Source organism: Macaca fascicularis, chromosome 6 (genome assembly GCF_037993035.2).
Source record: "Macaca fascicularis isolate 582-1 chromosome 6, T2T-MFA8v1.1".
In the NCBI taxonomy this organism is placed as follows: domain Eukaryota; kingdom Metazoa; phylum Chordata; class Mammalia; order Primates; family Cercopithecidae; genus Macaca; species Macaca fascicularis.
The window spans coordinates 34,036,655-34,052,780 of NC_088380.1; the positions used below are offsets into that span (position 1 = coordinate 34,036,655).

At 38.9% G+C, this 16,126-nt stretch overlaps 1 long non-coding RNA gene across 1 annotated transcript; it reads right to left on the bottom strand.

Annotated features, from left to right (window-relative positions):
• Positions 1–3,977: 3,977 nt before the first annotated feature.
• LOC107129920 (uncharacterized) lies at positions 3,978–16,002 on the bottom strand. The gene is made up of 2 exons (XR_006698677.3): positions 15,553–16,002; positions 3,978–4,610 (listed from the first exon to the last, which is right to left on the bottom strand). It is a non-coding gene; the product is annotated as an uncharacterized lncRNA (long non-coding RNA).
• Positions 16,003–16,126: the final 124 nt, after the last annotated feature.

Below are 16,126 nucleotides of genomic sequence, written 5' to 3' on the forward strand. Positions count from 1 at the left end.
GCTTCTCTTCTGCTCTTCTCACTGCGTATTCCTTACTACATTTACAGAGCCTCGAATGTGGGCATTTTTTCAGGAAGCACATTTAGCTTAGAGGTCTCATAACACATCTGCTATTTTTCCAACTGATTGGCATTCAATTCAGATGGAACTTACTAAAATGAAACTTTCTCATTAAAGGTTTTGAAGGTGATTAGAAGTTGTGCATAGTTTGGTTCTTCCCAAGAACCCTACCCCAAAATATTCTTTTTTTTTTTGAGAAGGAGTCTCGCACTGTCGCCCAGGCTGGAGTGCAGTGGCGCGATCTCAGCTCACCGCAAGCTCCGCTTACAGGGTTCTCTCAGCCTCCCGAGTAGCTGGGACTACAGGCACCCGCCACAACGCCCGGATAATATATATATAGTAATTTTAATAGAGACGGGGTTTCACCTTGTTAGCCAGGATGGTCTCGATCTCCTGACCTCGTGATTCGCCCGCCTTGGCCTCCCAAAGTGCTAGGATTACAGGCGTGAGCCACTGCACCCGGACATTTTTTTTTTTAATTCAACTTCTATATTAGATTCAGGGGGGTACAGGTGCAGATGTGTTACCTGGGTATATTGCATGATATTCTTGATTTTTTAAAAATTGGCTCAGATAACCCCAATGTGCTATCTTTCTCCGGGCTCCGTTTTCTTTGAAGTCCGTGAGAGTAGGAAACAACCCCAGTGGAGCCGAGTGAGTCCCTGATTGGAGCCTTGGTCTCTGAATGTAAGTTTAACAAAAGCCTCAGGGTCACCCAAGTTATCATCAAGTGGGTAAGTAAAAAATGGAGGCGTGCAGACAAATTGGCAGTTCAAAAATTAAACTTATGTAGAAAGACAGTTCAACCGAGAAAGCATTTCACTTCTACAGCACCTTGGCTCACTTACTGATAATCTCTAAAGAGACATTTTTACAAAGTGAATTTGATCTGTAGCTATGCACTTTTTATGCACTTTTCTATGCACTTTTATCACCAGAACTCCCTTTCTATCAAAATAACAAGAATTTGAACTAAAACTTTAGAAAGGAAAAAGAATAATAATAATCAACTCAAGAGAGGAAAGGCAAGTGAAGCAGGATTTCTGTGGCTTTATTTCTTAAATTGATAAAAGACAGCATCAGAACAAATGGTGCCTCCAGGGCTCTTGGCGGCCCTCTCTGTCCTTCCATTGTGTAACCCTTAGGAAACGACTTAGTTAAAAATAAGAAACTTTAAAAAAATAGAATTTTCTCACCCAGATATTTAATTGGTTTATTTGCAGAGATAAAATATCCTTCTCTGACCTAAAGATGAACTTCCAAATTATATGAAATTTCATACAGAATGAGAGAATTTATTAAATTCAAAAAATGATGTTTTCGGGATTGGAGTTGTTGAAAAATAGCAACAAGATTTGAGCAATGGGAGGAGGTTTACACTGTTAATTATTTTATTGCTAACATTGTATCCAACTTAAGATAAATTTATTTTCTTTCCTAGATGGCTCTGGGATTAAAGCAAGTCTTGAACTCGAGGTAGAGTTTTGTAGCCAAGTTACAAGAGCTTGACAAACAAAATTTATCGTGGGAATGCTCAGGCCACCTTAACACAACAATGTGACTAGCACCACTATAATGTGATCAAAATGTGTGGGAAATAATTTGTTTCAGTAATAGACAAGAGAATATAAAATTGCCACACTGAAATATAGCACATTTTCTAACTGTTTGCTGATTCCAACATAACAATTTTGCAAAACATGAGGTGATTTGAGGGCATGTAGAAATTCAGTTAGCACACACGTGAGAGATATGGGCACGTGATATCCAACTTGTCTTGCTCCCTCTCTGAAACCAACTGGAATATTCCTGCAACAAGCAACTTTTGTTTTTTAAGTATAAGTTCATCAAGGGGATTTAAAAAGAGGTAGAAAAATACTGAAGCCTGACCACAGAAAACAGGAAAAACAGCAGAAGGCCTCAATTTTCCAACCCAGGAATAGATATAAAATACAACTGAAAATAGCTCAAGAAAGATATTACACAGATCCTGGCTTTCCCTCATTTTAGAAGTGAGCAGGGAAAGCAGAACAAAGATGGGGAGAGCGAATGCAACAGCTGGTCCCTTGCGGTCGCAAAGCTCCATCCTATTTGGACAGCCGTGGTTTTACCTGCATTCATGACACATCATATCTCAGTATTGATTCAGAGAGTGGTCCCATTTTCTCATCCCTGGAAGAATCTCTGTGATCACTTCTTAACTTTTGGAAAGTAGATCAGTCCAGCTACCTCATCATCCACAGAGAAGTTAACCTCTGGCCTTCCCATATGTTCTTCTAGTTCTTTAATGTTGAGCTCTTCCAGTTTCTGTAGCTCATCTCCACAGGGAGAGCTTTTCTTGGGAGAATGTAGCCATTCATGTTTTCTAACTGTCATCATCTTGATAGCTTACAACTATATAGGACTTTCCATTTTCCACAACTCCTTCAAATATCCCACATCACCTCTGTGCAGTAGTATTATTCTTCTCAGTTTACTGAGGCAGCAGAGCCAGTATTAACAGGCTCACTATTTATATCCATAATCCAACATTACCCTCACTCTGGAAAAAGGATTTATTGTAACTTCACAGTTATAAGAATTACACAAATGACTTCCCTATATAAGCAATATTTAACTGATTTTGGACACCAAGGCTTCATTTTGACCATTTTGTAGAAAATCCTTCTCAAAAAGCTTTATGTCACAAAGGACTGTCGATATAATTTAACCGGTTCTTGAAGACACAAGGTTGTAATTAGAAACATCTGCTATTTTGCAATGATGTAGATTAGTTTTGTTTCTTGGAGTCTAGCAATCCTCCCCTCTCATCAGGCTATCTGCTGCAATTCTGCCTCTTACAGCCCTGTTTCTGTCTCAAATCCTCTTGCACAACTAAGTATTAGGAATCATAAATTAGAGAACCACGTTTATTAAAAACTGCATGTTAGATAAAGTTCAAGGGATTACATAAAAATTAATGTTAATTAGTTTGGTTCAGAAACCTAAAAGTTATTTCACTTCTCAAAGAAAGCTGTTTTAAAAAAACTTATTTTCCATCCAGGGCCATCTTAAGAAAAGAAAACCTGAAATTCTCAAAGTCCGAAATTCAGATAAGCTAGGTGTGTGTGAACTTTAATTTCCACTTTTATTCACATCTACTCAATTTCTTACATCATCCTGTAAATTATCTTCAAACAGGGTTTCAAGGCAGTCTAGTAATCTATGAGTAATAACTACTTTTTATCTATTGTTATTGATATTATATTGAATCACAGAATTTTTGAACAATTGGTTCCCCAAATTACTTTGAGTGATAGCTCAAGAAGAAAAAGAAAAAATTATCATTACCAAAGTTGATAGCTGATGTAAAAACATCATTTCAAACATCATTCATTTTAAAAAGAGACGGCTCCATTGGAATAGAAATCAGGAGGTCTGGTATTAATGCTAGCTAGCTGTTTGAATTTAGCTAAGTAATTTGATCTATCTAATCCAAATAGTTTTTTTTTTTTTTAATTAACAGTCATGATTGAACAAATACAGTTTTTAAAGTCCTGCTCAACTCCCAGATCTTGATATTTACCAAAAAAAAAAAAAAAAAAAAAAAACTTGAATAGCAAAAATCTGTGACAAGCGTGACATCTAGTGGCTTTTCAGTTTATATACATCCTGACGTATGAAGAATTCCAAGGAAGTCACCATTGATTACTATAATCTCATGCATGCAAATATTCAGAATTTTTAACTTAGAGGAATCTAGGGGATCATATACTTCAACCTTCTCATTTTCCACGAGTGAAAACTGAGAACCAAAGTGGTCATTTTTGTCCATGCTTAAGGTCACAGAGGTAGAGGTTGCCCAAAGCCTACTGACTCCCAATCCAGCATATTTGTCATTTACATTTGTACCCTCAAAAGCCAAACAAGGAAAGAAATAATACTTTAAAGAATTTTATTCCTTTGTGCAAAAGTATTTTCTGATATCAAATCTGTTAGTGATAATTACACTGTTTTGTAATGTTTGTTTACTTATTTATTTAAGTTTTCCCCTAAGTTTCATGAGGTGAGAAACCCCAGGCCTCACTCATCTTTGTAGCTCCAGCACCCAGGCCTATATTGACCCTATCACTGATGTCCTTATCTATCTATCTATCTATCTATCTATCTATCTATCTATCTATCTAATCTATCTCTATCATCTAATCTATTATCTATCATCTATCTATCATCTCTATAAAGCAAGAATTAATAGTACATTGTCAATATATCCTTTTTAAAATGTAGTGGACGGTAATTTTATAAAATGAGCACATATTGTATATGATATGTGTGACCAAAAGGAAAACACATTTATCGGACTGGTTTTTCCCACCTTTCCTTTGAAAAACCATGTATTTCCCTTCTGCATTATTTTGGTGGGGCTGACCCAGTCTCTTGCAGTCCCAGTGAGTTCATGACCAAAGCTTGGTGAGTCTCCATTTGTCTTCCAGTGGGCACAGTGACTGACTCAGGGACTTTTCTGCTAAAGTCACTGGGAAAGATGGCTCCTCTTCCTCTGGGATCTTGAGCTGTAAAGATGTAAAGATAAAACAGAAAAATTAGTGGCCCTTTTTTTTCCTGGCACATGGAAATCACTTTCGTAAAATTGAAGCTAGCACATGAAGGGAAGCAGAGATACAGACTGAATTCATCATTAAAGCCTCTGAATCTGGCCATGCCATTTTTTGTTTGTTTAAACTTGCTTGAGTGGGTTTCTGTCTCTTGAAATCAAGTGCTGATAATATTAAAATATATCACTGAAAGGCTGCGTGCGGTGGCTCATGCTTGTAATCCCAGCACTTTGGGAGGCCAAGGTAGCTGGATACTTGAGGTCAGGAGTTTGAGACCAACCTGACCAATATGGTGAAACCCCGACTCTACTTAGAAAAAAAAAAAAATAGCTGGACATGGTGGCGCGTGCCTGTAATTCCAGCTACTTGGAAAGCTGAGGCAGGAGAACTGCTTACCTGGGAGGCGGAGGTTGCAGTGAGCTGAGATCATGCCACTGCACTCCAGCCTAGGTGACAGAGCAAGACTCTTGTCTCAAAAATAATAGTAATAATTAAAATATATGACTCAAAAAAACAATTTTTTGAGGACAAGTCTTTCAGTTCCCAACTATTTCCATGCAAAACAAGGCAGTTTTATCAACTCAGCTTGAAAATAGGAAATCATATCCAAATATGAGATATCAATTATGTCTTCCTCTTTCTCTTAATGCTTATATTGCAGCATCTGATTCAGCTATTGAAAATGTATTGCTGTCTTGTTTCAATCTTTTTTTTATCTTTAATTTTAGGTTCAGGAGTACATGTGCAGATTCGTTATATAGGCAAACTGTGTGTTTTGGGGGTTTAGCACACAGGTAATGTTGTTACCTGAGTAATAAGCACAGTACCTTATGGGTACTTTTCTGATCCTCTCCCTCTTCTTACCCTCTACCTTCAAGTAGGCCACAGTGTCTGTTGTTCTTATCCTAGTGGATCCATGTGTTCTCATTGTTTGGGCCCCATTTATAAGTGAGAACATGCGTATTCAGTTTTCTGTTCCTGCATCAGTTTGCTTAGGATAATGGCCTCCAGCTCCATCCATGTTGTCACAAAATATATGATCTCATTATTTTTTGTGACTGCATAGTATTCCATGGTGTATAGGTACCACATTTTCTTTATCTAGTCTACTATTGATGGGCATTTAGGTTGATTCTATCTTTGCTATTGTGGATAGTGCTGCAATGAACATACCATGCATGTGTCTTTATGGTAGAATGATTTATATTCCTTTGGGTGTATACCCGATAATGAAATTCCTAGGTTCAATGGTACTTCTGTTTTTAGAGTGTTAAGAAATCACCACACTGCTTTCCACAATGGCTGAACTAATTTACATCCCCACCAGCAGTGTATAAGCGTTCCCTTTTATCCACAACCTTGCCAGAATCTGTTTTTTTAAATTTTTTTAATATTAGCCATTCTTACTGGTATGAGATAGTGTCTTATGGTGGTTTTGATTTACATTCCTCTAATTATTAGTGATGTTGAGCATTTTTTCATATGCTTATCGATTGCATGTATCTCTTCTTTGGAAAAGTGTTCATGTCCTTTGCTCACTTTTTAATGAGGTTGTTGGGGTTTGGCTTGCAAATTTGTTTAAGTTCCTTATTGATTTTGGACATTAAACCTTTGTCAGATGCATAGTTTGCAAGTATTTTCTCCAATTCTGCAAGTTGCCTGTTTACTCTGTTGATAAGTTTATTTTGCTGTGCAGAATACCTTTAGTTTAATTAGATTCCATTTGTCAACTTTTTTTGTTTTTGTTGCAATTGTTTTTGGCATCTTTGTCATGAAATCTTTGACAAGTCCTATGTCCAGAATAGTATTTCCTAAGTTATCTTCCAAGGATTTTATACTTTTAAGTTTTACATTTAAGTATTTAATCTACCTTGAGTCAATTTTTATATGTGTTATAATATATCCCCTATATTGCTAATCTTTATGTTGGGATATTTTATTTCTTCAAGCATACTGTAAACTCTCTAAAGGCACAAATCACAGAACACCCTAAAACAAAGTAGGCATTAGTAGATATATTCTTCAGGAATATAAAGTCTAAGTTGTATATACTATCCAGATTATGCATTACATTCTGAGAAAATAGTTTATAAGAGTTATTTCCTAAGGGGGAAAAAAAAACTCCTAACTAAACACACTAAAAACACACTATCTGCAGTAAGAGAGAGAATCTTTGCTTTTGTTGCAATTTCTTTTGATGTTTTTGTCATGAAATCTTTGTCTGTGCCTATGTCCTGTATGGTATTGCCTAGATTTTCTTCTAGGGTTTTTATAGTTTTGGGTTTCACATTTAAGTCTTTAATCCATCTTGAGTTAATCTTTGTATAGGTGTAAGGAAGGGGTCCAGTTTCTGTTTTCTACATATGGCTAGCCAGTTTTTCCAGCACCATTTATTAAACAGAGAATTCTTTCCCCATTGCTTGTTTTTGTCAGGTTTGTTGAAGATCAGATGGTTGTAGATGTGTGGTCTTATTTCTGAACTCTCTGTTCTGTTGGTCTATGTGTCTGTTTTTATACCAGGGCCTTGCTGTTTTGGTTATTGTAGCATTTTAGTATAGTTTGAAGTTGGGCAGCATGATGTTTCCTGCCTTGTTCTTTTTGCTTAGGATTAAGGAACTTAAAAAAATTTATTTAAAAAAAAAACAAAAAACAAACAAACAAACAAAAACATTAAAAGGCCAGGCATGGGCTAGGCGCGGTGGCTCACGCTTGTAATCCCAGTACTTTGGGAGGCCAAGGCGGGTGGATCACGAGGTCAGGAGATCGAGACCATCCTGGCTAACATGGTAAAAACCTGTCTCTAATAAAAATAAAATAAAATAAAAATTAGCCAGGTGTGGTGGCGGGCGCCTGTAGTCCCAGCTACTCAGGAGGCTGAGGCAGGAGAATGGCATGAACCTGGGAAGCAAAGCTTGCAGTGAGTGGAGACTGTGCCACTGTACTCCAACCTGGGTGACAGAGTGAGACTCTGTCAAAAAAAACACACACACACACAAAAAACCCACAACCCATTAAAATTGGGCAAAGGACATAAGCAGGCACTTCTCATTTATGTGGCCAACAAACATTAAAAAAAAAAAAAAATCCCAACATCCCTGACCATTAGAGAAGTATAAATCAAAGCCACAATGAGATATCATCTCACACCAGTCAGAATGGCAATTATTAAAAAGTCAAGAAATAACAGATGCTGATGAGGCTGTAGAGAAATAGGAATGCTTTTACACTGTTGGTGGGAATGTACATTAGTTCAACCATCGTGGAAGACAGTGTGACGATTCCTCAGAGACTTAGAACCAGAAATACCATTTGACCCAGCAATCCCATTACTGGGTATATACCAAAAGGAGTATTAAAAAATTCCATTATAAAGATACATTCATGCATATGTTCACTGCAGCACTATTCACAATAGCGAAGACATTGAATCAACCCAAATGCCCATCAATGATAGACTGGATAAAGAAAATGTGGCACACATACACCATGGAGTACTATGCAGTCATAAAAAGGAATGAGATCATGTCCTCTGCAAGGACGTGGATGAAGCTGGAAGTCATTATCCTCAGCAAACTAATGCAAGGACAGAAAACCAAACACCACATGTTCTCACTTATAAGTGTGAGTCGAACAATGAGAACACATGGACACAGGGAGGGGAACAACACCCACTGGGGTCTGTCGGGGGTGGCGGGGAGGGAGAGCATCAAGATAAATAGCTAATGCATGTGGGGCTTAATACCTCAGTGATGGGTTGATAGGTCCAGGAAACCACCATGGCACATGTTTACCTATGTAACAAACCTGCACTCCTGCACATGTATCCCAGAACTTAAAATTAAATTAAATTAAAAAGATAGAGAATCATGTAATTTGCAGAATTATCCCAAGTGGTTGGTGTCATGTGGCAGTAGTTACTAATTTTCCGCCAAAATATTTTCTTCCCCTCAGTAACAGAAATTAAGTGAGGTACATGACTCTCTAGCTAGAGGCCAGATTCCTCAGCCTCCCTAGAAGCTATGCAACTCAGTTTGGACCAGTGAGATATGAGTAGAAGTAACTATGTGCCACTTCTGTGTCTGGGCCTTAAAACACTTGGAATAAGCAATTCCACTCTTTTTTTGCAAATTGAAATGCAGAAGTGCCAGCAACCCAAGTACAACCATGCAGATGAGAACTCTCTAGAGAAAGGGTTAACAAATTATCACCCATAGACCAGTCACTTGGTTTTGTAAATAAAGTTTTATTGGAACACAGCTATGTCCATTTGTTTAGAAAGTATATATAGCTGCCTTTGCACCACAATGACAGAGAACTTAAGTAATTGCAACAAAGATCATGTTGGGCTGCAAGCCTTAAATGTTTCCTATCTGGTGTTTTCAGAAAAAGTTTGCCAACTACCGCACTAGAGCAAAAAGATAGAAGGAACTTGGGTCCCTACATGATTGTAACAGAAAAATAAGTAAACATCTAGCTTACTGTCATTGCATTTTGGAGCCTCTCTTCTACCTCCGTTTAGCACATACTGTAACTATTATATCTTATTAATTGGATTTCTGTTTATATCTAATTGATAGAAATAGGGGCTTATGATGGCTAGGGGAAAGCATGAATGTGGCACCATGGTCTTGTTGGCTCCTAAGTAGGTTGTACCAGCAGAGGACTCCAATTTTATTAAGCTTCCAAGATGCTTCTCATTGAAAAATGCAGCTGGCTATATGTATCCTTGAACTAGCATAGTGTCTCAGATTGAAATACTGGTATCAACATTTCCAAACTCAGTTCTTGAGAGATAATTTAAAATAGTCAATGGGAAGATATTATAATTAATTTACATGTCAACTTGACTGGACCATGGGTGCCCAGACATTTGGTTAAGGATTATTCTGCTTGTATCTGTGAGGTTTTCTGGATGAGATGAACATTTGAATGGGTGGAATGAGTAAAGAAGAGTGCCTTCCTCAATGCAGGTGGGCTTCATCCAACAATTAAAGACTTGGGTAGAACAAAAAGGCTGAGTAATAGGAACTCCTCCTGCCTGATTGCTTGAGTTGGAACATTGTGCCTTCAAACTTGACTGAAAAATGGGCTCTTCCTGAATCTTCAGCCTGCTGGCTTTTGGACTGGAACTTACACCACGGGCTCTCCTGGATCTCCAGCTTTCCAACTGTGGAACTTGGGCCTTCTTAGCCTCTATAATCATGTGAACCAATTCCTTCTAAGAAATCTCTCTGTCTCTTTATCTGTCTCTGTGTCTGTCTCTCTCCTCCCCTCTTTCTCTCTCTTCAGATAGGTAGGTAGGTAGGTTGGTAGATAGATAGATGGCAGATAGATAGATAGATAGATAGATAGATAGATAGATAGATAGTAGATAGATGATTTTGTTTCTTTGAAGAACTTCAGCTAATATTCAGAATATTTTTTAGGTATACATAAATTACTCATATATTGCTATATGAAACAGGACTTGAAAAAATGTTTTTATTCATAATCACATGTCACCATAATTGAATTATTGGGTGGGAAGTACTCAGAAACAACATGGATATGTACAGATTTGTTTGGAGGAAAAACTCTCAGACTATACAACTCAGAGAACTAGGCGATTCTTTACCAGCAAGCACTCAAGTTCTGTATTTTTAGAAAGACTTTCCAGTTACTGCCTTTATATGCATTTTTATTTTTGATTTGATGATGCCCAAAAGGTTGTACAGATGGGTTTTCATTTTTTAGACCAGTATTCCTAACTGTAATTTTGCCCCATGGGACATTTGGCAATGTCTGAAAGCATTTTTGGTCATGACAACTGGGAGAAGAGTGCTATTGATATTCAGTGGGTAGAGGCCAGGGATCCTGCTAAGCACTTATAGTACACAGAACAGTGGCTTCTCTCAACAAGTAATTATTTAGCCCCAAAATTTCAATAGTGCTGAGGTTGTGAAAAATCCTGGTTCAGACAACACTTTTGATATCTGAGTAAGGCCACATATCAAAGTCTAGCAGCCATTTATTTAGTGAAGATGAACTCACAGCCCTTCCTGGAAACTGTTTTTTATAGAGGGAGGTAGGATGAAGAAAAGTGTGAGGTCCTAGAGTACCTTCAGGGAATGGCACAGATACTCTGCAAAGAAATGAGAAGGGAGGAACGCCAGAGGCAAATGCACAATTCTACACATTTAACAACTTACTTTGGAGGTAAGTATACCCTTTGGAGATGAGGTTCAGAACCTCCTAAAAGCTATCCAGAATGTATTCCTCATATGCTAGGCCTCTCAAAGCTATTTTAAATCTGTCTTAGTCCATTTTGTATTGCTGTAACAGAATACCATAGCTAGGAGATTTACAAAGAGAATTAACTTCTTTCTTAAATTCTGGAGGCTGGGAAGTCCAAGGTCAAGGGGCCTATACCCAGTGAAAGCTGTCTTGCTGCATCATCCTATGGTGGAAAGTAGAAGGGAAAGAGAGCTCAAGAGAGAAAAAGAGCAAGAGGCGGCCAAACTCACTTTTATAGCATGCCCACTCTCATAATAACTAACCCACTCCCAAGAGAATGACATTACTCCATTCATGATGGCAGAGCTGTCATGACATAATCAACTCTTACTAGACTCCATGTCCCAACAGTTGCATTGGGGATTCAGTTTTTAACATATGAACTTTAGGGGACACAGTTAAATCATAGCAAAAGCTCTCAGCAAGGAAGAGATGTGACAAAAATGAAAACAAATTGAGGGATATTATTCAGAATGATCCCAAATAAAGCTAGAGTAAACCAGAGAGAGTAACTGGCTAGAGCATTCATTCCCTCAAACATAATTAACTTTTATAGCCCTTTAGAATTTGCAAAGTACTTTGTATACATGTACTTTCATTTTATCCTCCCAACAAGTTCTAGAATCAGGTTTATTACTTCTATCACCATTTTATAGCTGAGGAACATGATTATATCACACAGGGTTCCAACAGAGAACAGAGGGCACACTTGAGTTAGAGTAATTTAAAGAGGGTTTATTTAAAAGAGATGAGAAGTATAGGGAGTCAGGATCCTACAAATAGTAATTGTGGGAAATCTGTAACCACATCTAGGCCAGGCAGGGTGAGGGTAGCCTGCATTTGCTGGAACCCAGAAGGGAAGTGTTGTGTAGTGATTGCTATGAGATCAGCAGTGACCTTTGGTTGTGAAACATCAACAGCCCAAGGCAACCTCCTCCCAGGGAAGGACCAGGGGTATACATGTCCTGATTTTGTTTTCTTCCCTCCCAACTCCTGCTGGAAGCAACGGGAGGCCAATGGCCCAGAAGTACATTGGTACAGGCCACACCTTTTCCCCTTCAACATCCTCTATAGCTTTTCATCCACATGAAAAGTGTGCGCCTCCAACACAAGGGACACATGAAGTCCCTTTAGAATGTGTATCATCATGGAGTGATCTTGATTCAATCATACTCCCTCATGAGAACTAAAAAGTTAGCCACTTCTAGTACTCTTTATATATGATATATATAGAAGGAAAAGTTGGGGGAGTGGAAAAAGTGACAAAAAACATAACTTCTACAGGCCATACTTCTTTCTGGTCATGAGGGCTAATTTAGCAATCATAGCACTAGCACCAGCTCCATGGATGTACAACCTGGGCAGTCACACAGGGCTCAATACTTAGAAGCGCTCTGCACTTGGTTGCTGCTCCACTGTGCCTAGTAAATAGACTGAAATTAACAAGGAGCCCTACATTTTTATTTTGCATTAGTTCTTCAAATTATGTAGCTAACATTGCATAACTCTGTTCTCCCAGCACTTATTCAAGTTACCCTTAACCTTTGTCAGGACCTCGCTAGACTGGGTTCTTTACCTAGAAGGATAGCCCAAACCTTCCTTCCTTCCTTGTCTTTGTTGGGTTTCCAGAGTTTCCAACAGCAGAACATTAGACAAGGAAGTACTAAAAAATGTCTCAGTGAATCTCAATCATGGCAGAGTTATTGACAACCACTTTCCTAAAAAGTATGTACAAGGCCAGTGTGGTGGTTTACACCTGTAATCCCAGCACGAGAGGCCAAGGTGACAGGATCATTTGAGGCCAGGAGTTTGAGACCAGCTGGCCAACAAAGCAAGACCCTGTCTCTACAAAAAAAATCTCCTTCTTGACAAAGTTGTCCTTTAGGTAGAAGAAACCCATTTGTCCCTTTGTAATGAGGATCAATCACTTTGGCCAGAAAAACAACCCCCAATTCTGCCTGTGAGTGCAGCAGTACGTGAAGCCCCACATAGGGTGTACTCTTAGGCCAACTGATCAGAACCATGACTGTGCTCCCTGATAGAAGCATTCTTCCCTCAGGGACTAGTTTCTTCAAAACCATCCAGCCCAAGGTTGTAGGAACCAGAAGCAAAAATTATTCAAATGAGTAATTAAGGATTGATAATGAAGAAGACTGTTTTGCCCCTGAACCGACAGAGAGATGGTTATGTACAAACTTCTACTATTTGTAACACTATTTGTAGCATATCACAGAATTTTGATTCACCTCTCACGGCAGAGCTATTGACAACCACTTTCCTAAAAAGTATGTAGGAGGCCAGTGTGGTGGTTCACACCTGTAATCCCAGCACGAGAGGCCAAGGTGAGAGGATCATTTGAGGCCAGGAGTTTGAGACCAGCTAGGCAACAAAGCAAGACCCTGTCTCTACAAATAAAAATAAAAATAATAAATTAATGTAAAAAAATTTTAAAGTATGTAGGGTAGTGGGTGATACAGTTTGGCTGTGTCCCTACCAAAAATCTCATCTTGAATTGTAATCACCATAATCCCCATGTGTCAAGGGTGGGACTAGGTGGAGGTAATTGGATCATGGGGCAGTTTCCCCATGTTGTTCTCGTGATAATGAGTGAGTCTCATGAGATCTAATGGTTTTATAAGTGTCTGGCATTTTCCCTGCTGGTACTCATTCTCTCTCCTGCTGCTCTGTGAAGAGGTACCTTCTGCCATGATTGTAAATTTCCTGATGCTTCCCCAGCCACGCAGAACTGTGAGTCAATTCGACATCTTTCCTTTATAAATTACCCAGTCTCAGGTATTTCTTCATAGCAGAGAATGGGCTAATACAGTGGGCATAAATTATAACACTGAGAATAAATCAGAAGTTTCTTTTTTGTTGGCAAATACACAAAAGTTGCATAACCGTGTTTTGTGCTTTAGGTCTGAGATGTGCTGGAGGCTCCCGCGATCTTTGCTTAGCTCTAAATACACACATAGTAAAAAAAAATCTTCCTAACACCAGAGGGCACTGTGCTACAGGGATACCTCTGCGAGATTCCCACACTAGCAACTCCGTTACAGCTTCCCCTATGTTCCTGCACCACAGTCAACCTGTTAGAAATGCCTTCTGCTTTTTCTTTTTGCCATCCTTAAATGAGGACTGTTTCTCCCTTGTAATCCTCTCAACAGAATTCCTCTTCTCCCTACCATAACCTGTGTCTCTGGGATTGTATACACAAGTTTCTGAAGCCCTCTGAGGGGTGGGTAATCATGCTGTGATTCTTCCTGTATATACATGTTAAGTAAATTTGTATGTTTTTTCTATTAATTTACCTCATGTCAGTGATTTTCAGCCAAACTTCAGAGGGCTAAGGGGACCTCTCCTCTTGGCACTTACAATAGTATGTGCTGGTAGTTTCATGTAGTTCTTGGTAGAACTTACTGGTTCAACTTGTTCTTTCACTATGTGTGTATTTAGAGCTAAGCAAGTTTACTATATCTATCTATCTATCTATATTTTTTTACTGCTCTGTCGCTGACACTTTGATTTCAGTAACAGTCGTTTTCTTTTCTTTTTTCTTTGAGATGAGGTCTTACTCCATTACCCAGGCTGGAGTGCAGTGGCAAAATCATAGCTCACTACAGACTCAAACTCCTGGACTCAAGCAGTCCTTCTGCCTCAGCCTCCCAAGTAGGTAGGACTGCAGGCGCACACCACCAAACCCAGTTAATTTTTTAATTTTTTATTTTATCTATTTATTTGAGACAGTCTTGCTGTGTTGCCCAGGCTGGAGTACAGTGATGTGATCATAGCTCACTGCAGCCTTGATCTCCCAGGTTCAAGTGATCCCCTCGCCTCAGCCTCCTGAATAGCTGGGACTACAGGTGCACATCACCATGCTTGGCTAATATATATATATTTTTAATTTTTAGTAGACACGAGGTCTCACTATGTTACCCAGACTCGTCTTGAACTCCTGAGCTTAAGCTCTCCTCCTACCTTGCAAGTTTACAGTTTTTAAAAAATGTATTTTATCTCCTTGATTGAAAACTTCACGAAAGCACACTTTGTGTATTTTTGCCAGCACCTGGAAGATGTAAACCCATCACACAGCAGATGTTCAATAAATGTCTAGTGTTGAGACAAAACTTGCTTAATTTTTCAATCAAGGTTTGCAAAATTACCTCTTAATTTGTATTATAAAAGAAGTCAAAACCCATTTACTAACTAGACCTAGAAGAAAGTTTATAATGAGACTAGATTATTAGTAGTGCTTGATGTTCCAGGAGTTATATTCAATTTTAATAGGCTTAGATAGACCAAACTAACTCCCCACATTTAAATTAGAATGAGAATCAACGGGATCTACTCTTACCTTCTAATGTAAAACAATTTAATTATGCTCATTAGACACGTTTGCCTGAATTGTATCTTAATTTTAACTAAGTATAATGAAAACCAGAGAGCTCAAGATTACTGAGTTTGCTAGATGCAGAAAATTATAGGTTAACAATTATATTTAACTGCTATGTAACATTGTTTCTAGCAGCTTCTCTTAACCCCTTGTTCCCTGAAGGCAGAGAGTTGTAGAGAACAGAACTGATGTTTAAAAAGAAAAATCCACAAAACGTGGTGATGGAGTACGTACGTGAAGTTGTGCCCATTGCGCTTCTGATTTCAAATAAGTAATTGTTTTAAATTGCCTACTAACATAAATTTTAAAAGCCCAGTCGATTCCAAACACACCTAGGAGTGAAAATCCATGGTTATTTCCCTGGGTGAGCTTTATTGTATTTTTGCGGGCGCTATAGAAATGCTCCCCCAGGCAGTACAGATCAGCAGCGGCTAGCAGTGAAGAATGTTCAAGGAAGGGTTTGTCCCCGATCACTAGGACTCGGGGCTTGGGGAGCCTGGACTGCCATGAGGAAGGCTCGATTCACCACTACAGACAGGGAGCCAGAGACCTGAGTAGTGCCGAGAAGTCGGCAGTCGCGCCAGGTCAGAAAGCGCCGAAGCCGCAGGAAATCCCGGACTCCATCCCTGGATTTGTTCCAGTGTCGAAGATGGTATCCAGGTCGCCGAAGTTTATGCCAAGACCGACTTATTATCTACGGTGTCCGGGAAGGTCCATGATTGTGGGACATAAAGGCAGAAGGGAGGAAGACGCAAGCGCATTGGGGACTTGACTCTGAAAAGCGTCCAGACCAAGGTCTGCGGAGAGT